The sequence below is a fragment of the Aptenodytes forsteri genome, unplaced genomic scaffold (genome assembly GCF_000699145.1).
Source record: "Aptenodytes forsteri isolate BGI_AS27 unplaced genomic scaffold, ASM69914v1 Scaffold578, whole genome shotgun sequence".
Taxonomy (NCBI): Eukaryota; Metazoa; Chordata; class Aves; order Sphenisciformes; family Spheniscidae; genus Aptenodytes; species Aptenodytes forsteri.
Genome location: NW_008795139.1, coordinates 790,590 through 798,127, shown reverse-complemented (window position 1 = coordinate 798,127; position 7,538 = coordinate 790,590).

The window sequence follows — 7,538 nt, the reverse complement described above, 5'->3', positions numbered from 1 at the left end:
GGCCCGGAACACCGCCGGCCCCTTCCCCCCCGGTCGCTCGGTTTAGGAAGGGGAAAGGACTGACGCGTTCACTCTAAAACCTGTTTTAAACAGTAAGGCTGTTGCTATGGAGCAAAGCATTGAGACTCCATACTGGACAGGCTATGGTCCTTCAGGCACTACGGCTACTGAAATAGTCGGTGCTGTTACTAAAGGCGACCTTTTCTGCCAAATAAGCAGCCAGTATTTCTTTGCACTGTTGTATGCACGGTTAGGATGCTAAAAGTGATGGTTCCCACAGCAACTGTCACTCATCACTGGTGCAGAGAGTGTAGTTACAGGGATGTGAAATGCTGAGTTTTTCCTACATGTGAAGATGAGTCACGCATTGAAATGGAGCTGTATTTGTATCACTGGAAAGAGCTTTAAGTTCACATGCTTTACAAGTTAAAAATACAATTGTCATTTTACATAACATAATGGCATCTGGAGTTCTAGCAGTTAGGAAAATAATTAAAAGGGCTAATGAGTCCTTTCTCCAAGGGATAAAAAGTAGTTCAACTTAGCAGGATGCAGATCTGCAGTACATCGCCACGTGATGTGACGCTACAGCTATTCTGCCTCAGGTTTCCCTTCCAGGCTTTCAGCAGTTCAGCTGCTGAAGGGCCTGGTCCCCTGATTCAGTTCACCTATTCTGGGCTAATCAAATCCCAGAGGAACACAGCTATTTCCAACCTTTCCTTCTCAGGTTTGGCTTCCAGCCTTCTTAGGCTTTGCACCACCTCCCACTGTGGCAATCTCAGGGAAACGTATACATAACTGTAAGCTCCCAGGTTGCAAACCTTCAGTAACACTGTTCTGTAGTCAGCAGCTTGCTCTTATTTTCCTTCCCATGGCTTCTGCCTGTATTTGCTGTTTTATTTGTCCTGGATGGTAATTTCCTTCTCCTTGCAACAGGTAACTATAGTCCTCTTCCCAGCTCACAGTCACTGGGGGCCAGACCCTTCAGAAACCTTCTAAATCTCTCAGCTCTCTTCTGTATCTTATAATTTGAGAAAATATACTCGCTCGCACCCATTTGTAGCTCCCATTCTCAGCCCCTCTTCTGGTCTTTCCATGTAACTCTTACACAAAAGTCTATGGCTGACCAAAGCAAGCAGAAGTTACAACGGCTAGCGCATTAAAGCTAGCAGAAGGCAATTTATGGCCCTATTCTGGGAAGTATTAAACGTTGCAAAAATTCCAAACAGATGTCTACTTAAGGGGTTGCTATTTTTTACAGAGTGTGTCAGGAGCAAGGAATTTCATTAAGAAATTATGACTCTTTCTAACTATTACAAGAATGAGTTTCTACAAAATAAGCTTTGTGTGGAAAGAGAGTAAAGATGAGGGAGTAAGACAGGATTCTTCTGTGTGAAGTTAGTTGGTTCTACACGTCTCAGTTACGAACAGTCTCCCACTGAGAAGAGTTCAACTGGTAGGATACAAAACATTTTTCAAGTCACTGCTTGAAATGATATCTTACTGAAAGCTATGCTTGTTTGGGTTCACTACTCGATATTGTCTACATATGCTCTTAGCAAAGTTCACCGTTTTACCAGCAACCAGTAGCAAGTTTAAACAGGGCAAAGACCTTAAAAATCCAGTGTGAATCATGGTTAATAAGGCTTTACGCCAACCCTCTGCTAATTTCACCCACCATAAACTCCGACAAAGCCTTTCCAGCATCAGCCCAAGCATCAAATAGCCTCACTGTACACAAGGATGACAGCTGAGGAGCAAAAAGCAAATATATTCCCTTGCTTTTTGTATTCATTTTTTGTCTTAGATAGGCTGTCCGAGCACAAAGCGTCTCTCTACCCCAGGCAAAACACGAATATCGTGTGCAGAAAATCTTTAAAACCAGTGACAAAGACAGTATTTCTCAATATCTAAAAGTCTTTGCAACAGAGTGTTTTCACACGTAACAAGGTGGCAATCTGATGCTGTAAGTAACAGCCAAAAGTATCCCGTGCTCTTACACTAAACTTCTAAATCTCTTCCACCAGACATCTCTCCTGATTTTGCTTAGCTGATGCTTTTTATTCAATGTTATTCTGACCACGCTGGGCAGCCCCAAAGCAGGCTGGTTTGGGTGCTGCGCTAGTGAAACGACTCTGCTCTAGTGACCTGGTGTGGTGTCTTAGGTGACTGTACCTGCAAACCCGCGTTGGGTACCCATTCTGAAGTTCCCGCACTTGTAAATCCTGGCCTTTGCAATCCACACGCAGTTTGTACAGAGCCGAGAATGTTCATTTGTGCAATATCCTTCTCTTAAGCTGCTTAAGGTTTTATAATTTCTCTGACAAGCTCTGGGGGAGGGACAAGCATGCTGGGTCCAGGCACACATCTTGGAGTTAACAACTGGGTTAACCATTTAGCCCCAACACTTCTGACATCCTAAAGGCGAGCAAGCGCAGTGTGGTCATCTTGGCTGCAGTTGTACCCCTGTCTGGCCCTGGGAGCGTTTCTCACAATGTCTGCTTTCAAATGCCAGTTTTAGATCTCCCTGGCAATTACATCTCGTGTGATCAAAAACTTACACTGCGGATCCTGCGGCTTCTCTTTGTGCTCGTGGCAGGTCGAACCGCATTAGCATCCTTTGGAGATACTGAGGGAGGACATGCTGACAGGCCCACTGCAGCTTATTGTGCCGGGGGACATTTTTCATTGAAAAAGACGTTTTTATTTATTTATTGATGTTTGCTTTTTTAAGTTTAAAAAAAAACAGTACTGTTACAGGATAAGAGCCCACTACGGCAAAAGTTCTTTCATCCTCACAAAAATCCCTAAAACTGCAAATTAAATATTAATCCTGATTTTACCAAAAATCCCCAACAGCAACAACACAAAACAACTTATTTCAAGAGAGAATTTAGTAGCTCAGCTATGCCTGCCTTGCCCCAAACTAGAAGAGTAGCTTATAGGAGAAAATAACCAAACAATAAGGCCCGAATCTTGCAATAAGCTTTGGGGCAGCAGCCCTGTCTCTCTAAGCTAGTGTGTTAACCCTGTGAAGCTTCATATTTTAGCCAGCACGCAGTCTAGATATGCTGTTCCTGATTTTGTTGTATCTTGGATATCACAGATACCTGGTTTACACAGAGAGAGCACTACTGTTTAAATACAGGAGGTTAATTTTGGCTATCCCACTGGGTATTTTCACTGCCTTTTTGCCATGCTGTAGCAATTCAGTAACAGTAATATCTGGGATCAAAGACATTTCAGACTTTCAAATATCTCATTTCTTAACAAAAATGAAATATCTGAGTTTGCTTTCACCTGGAGAGCTAAGAAAGCTGATGTCATCAAATGTTCTTTGAGAGATGGCATATCTTGGAGGAGTGATACTTACCTGAATGCTACAGTTACCCGAGTTTGTTTATATACAAAAGTGATTTGCACAGAGGTTTGTCCTTGATAGCACTGTCTTGTGGAAATCGGTATCAGCTACAATAAAGAAAAGATCACCATCAGCTGAAAATATAGTGATGTTTTTTTCTGAAACATTGCTTCCTCTGAGTAACAGCTATATATTTTTTCTGGTGTTATGAGAAATTCACTCTCTGGGATGCATTATATAGATGTACAGATGTCAGGCTGTATGTCAGGTTGAAGTGAGGACACAGCTTTGTCTGACTGGGCGGTTGCAACAACCTTATTAAATCTCTCAGAAAGTTCTTTAGAAACCGCATCTGTGATATTAAAAGAAAGAAAGGGCAGCTCTACAGAACAATATTGTGATATGAAGGAGAAGAAAAGCAGCTTCTTATAGGATCTTTAGTTTAGTCTGTCATGTACACAGTGGTCTGAAACAGAGACTATATACATGGTTTTTTTGCCTGTCTTTCAGTTCTGCTCTGGAGGTGTTTGTCTCAGACTTATCAAAAAGAAAAAAAAAGAAAGAAAGAAAAGCCCAACAACAAGCCAGAAACTGAAATAGTTTCTTTTACCCGTACAACTAGGAAAGCTCATCAGCAAGCAGCCTGGCTCCTTTCTCTCCATTGCTGAGGAAAAAACAGGTTTATAGAGCTCTTTCGCAAGCAATGATGTTTACCTGATGCTTTGTGATCACCAAACTAGAACAACTTCTCTTTTATTCTCAACACCCTCCGCCCTGACCTGGGATTATAACATGGTTTCTAGGAGGAATTACAAATTCTAGCTACGAACCAGCCGCTAGTGAAGGAAAGGGAAGTCTCAAGAGCACCAGTCTCACAATCCGGAGAGTGTGTCCTAATACCTGGCTTAGTTCCTCAAGATTACTTCCTCCCTGTTAGCACATACTCAGCAGGTATTTTTCTACAGAAATACAGAAAAGGGTAGGACAGTTGCTTTTATAATCCTGGACTCAGACACCTTATTACAGATACATTGTCTTGGTCACAGAGAAGGTTTTGGGAAGCTCCATCCCTGCTCCTCCACTAAGGGTTGCTGTCCAGGGATCTTAGAGCAGAAGGAGCTCTGAGACAAAGCGTATTTACAGAGGGAGTCAGAGAGATACCGGTTGGACATTTCCATTTCAGCAGAGAGAAAAAAAAAGGACGAGGTTTTTCATAGAAGTATCATAAATCAAAAGCATCATAAATCTTCCAGTCTGTCTACAGAAGATGGTGCTTCATTTTATGCTGCAGTGGAGCACAAGAAATTAATCTCTCTTTCATTGAAAAAGATCCTGCAACTAATGGGTATGGCAACATTGTCTGACAGTCCTAGGGTGGCCTTCCAGGCCACTCAGGAATACAATTTTTGCAGAAACACAGCATTTGATACAAGCAGAACAGTTCCTAACAGATGCCACACTGCAATCATCTTCTACGTCACCCCATGCCAGCGAGCCTCGGGACAACGAATATTGTGAGTTCCTTACAGTAACACCAAGGTATATTTTTGTAGCCTGAAATGAAGCCCATTGCTGTCCTGCACATCCTACTTCTGCATGGAGCCAGCTCGGATGTCCCCGCATCCATGGCACAGCTCACTCACACCCTGGAGACTCCTCCATTGCTCCACACCAGGTTGGGAAATCAAAACCACAACAGTAAGTTCATCACCCTCCTGTGTGTTGTTGATTACAGAAATTGGTGTGCCCTACTCAAATAACGAGATGGCCCATCTAAACAAGGAATAGGTGCTTATTATTGTTAACGTTTGTTCGGTCGCATGCTATTCCTTACATTACAACACAGAGTAAGGGTCGGAGATGGCCTTATGGCCACAGAGCAGCCAGAGGGGCAACTTTCTTTCAGTCTTTCATACACAAGCTTATAGTGAAGGTAAATCTAGTCTCCAGACACACAGACCTCTCTCAAGAGTTATGATTTTGGATGTCATTTTACATTTACACCAACTCTACAAGATTACGGAAATGTCCAACTGTACAGCTGAAGCAGTGTAACTTACCCTCCGTGGAAAGGGAACTCTGGCCGCCTGTCTTCTCAAACACACGTTTATCAGTAGATGGTGCTGTTGTGTTGGTGAATTTTCCTAGGGGACAACTGACAAACGATTTCTGGATTTTCTTACCTCCCTGACTTTATTGTGAGCTTTCTTTGGTACCTTTGATAACTAAAGCCTATAACTGAACGATATTGCTCAGCAATATTTCTTGTAACTGCCTCTGCAATGTCCTAATTCTTCAACGCTGAACCCTGGAGAACCATTTATATCAGTATAAACTGGGTTTAAACAACTCATTTGTTGGAATGGCAGCAATTTATATTGACTGTGCGCAGGTAACCAACTGCACACGGCCTGGGGCATTGGCAAATGGGGCACACTGTTCTGTTTCCTACTTAGGGCATTACCATGTGCATGAGGAATGCCAATGAGGGACAAAACGTTCAGGTAGAGTGATGAAGTACTACTGAACACTCCTGACTTAAAACTGATCACTAATATTGTAGGTAAAATAGCCCAGGCATTAGCCTGAATATTTTTTTGAGGTGGACCCCTAAAAAAGTTTCCAATGAAAATGAAAGCTCCTTCCATTAATTCTCATATGCATTAGATACTTCAATTTAACGGTCATCTCAGGGTCCTGTAGGACTCATGAAAAGAGCGGCACGGACCTAGTGATTGCGGGTGGAAAACCACTGCATCAGAATGCAATGCATACTGAATAACGTAGCGTCTGCACTGGTGCGAACTCCTATGCTGCCTCCACAGAGCAGAAATACAGAGCTGCCAAGTGAGACCCGTTTCTGCATGTGATGTTTCCACTGTACAGTTCTTAGCATTGTTTTCCTGCTCCGGAGATACAAATGGCTACTCAAACAACAGCACAGAGCCTGCACACAAAGACTTTTCCAGAAGATCACTAGATGGAGCCCAATTCTAAGTAAAAAAACATGTAAAGCTAGCTTCTCAGTGTCTGCGCCGGGCTGCAGCGCTCCTGCCTTACGGCACGCTACAGCTATGATCTCAGTGTCCCCTCCAAGGCTGAAGATGAAATACCTTCTGAATGTGCAGGTTAACTACAGTTTGCATGAAACAGCAGCCACTTCCTACTCTCTAGTCCAGCTCTGTTCAAATCCATCGTGCTGCTGCAACACCAACACAGTAAGAGGTTTTAAACAATGCCGAATTTAGATCTGAAGGAGCACATGCATGCAGACGTCCCCCTGCAACCCTGTGCCACAACTGCAAAGGTAAGCCTTCGAATATCTTTTGGCTGTTGTGCTTGCTGTGCACAGAAAGGGCGAGGACTGAAACTCCTCTCTCACCTGCTATCCCCTCGCCTCTCCTGTGAATTTACATGTATTCAGATGAAGTGTCAGCTGAAGTCCATCTTAGGGTCAGAAGCAAACTGGTCAAGGGGTGCATGCGTGATGACATTCCCATCCGTCTGGATACTTAGATGGCCCTTGGCATCTCCCTCTTTGAATAGCTCAGTATTATTAGTAGTACTCATTACTGCACTGTCCCTGATGTAGTAAAGACAACGAATGGAGGCGTGCAGAAGGCTAACCGGCTGCTAGCTGAAACGGCAGGGAGTTAAAGGCTGAGTCAGGAGCTGAACATAGGCTTCCTGCTCAGGCTCATGTCCTGCCCATGAGAACATCCTTCTAACCTTATCCTTATCATCATCTTCCCCTCCCTTCCCCTCTCCTCATGGCCCCATCCACTTTGGTTCTGAACAACACAATGATTACTAATGTTTTTAAATATTCAGTCCACTTCAATGGAGGTGACAGACAGCCCACTCTCACATTCTCTTATCTCCGATATGTGAAGAGGTGGCAAGGAAAAGAACGATCAAGCTTTTGGTATGAAGTGTTTAAAAATAAAAGGTTCAATAACCCTAAAAGTAACTGAAATACTTCCTCCCGGGTCACCCAATTTTAACGTGACAACGATCTATAAACGCAGGACAAAATGGTGGTGGTGGTGCGACCTTTTCCAGGAGACTCAGCCGAGCTGAAGTCCAAATTCACAGGGGATTCCCAGGTGACCAAGACACGGGGCCACCCTGCGCAGCGTGACAACCGTATTTCCGCTGTCCAGACTACAAGACGCAA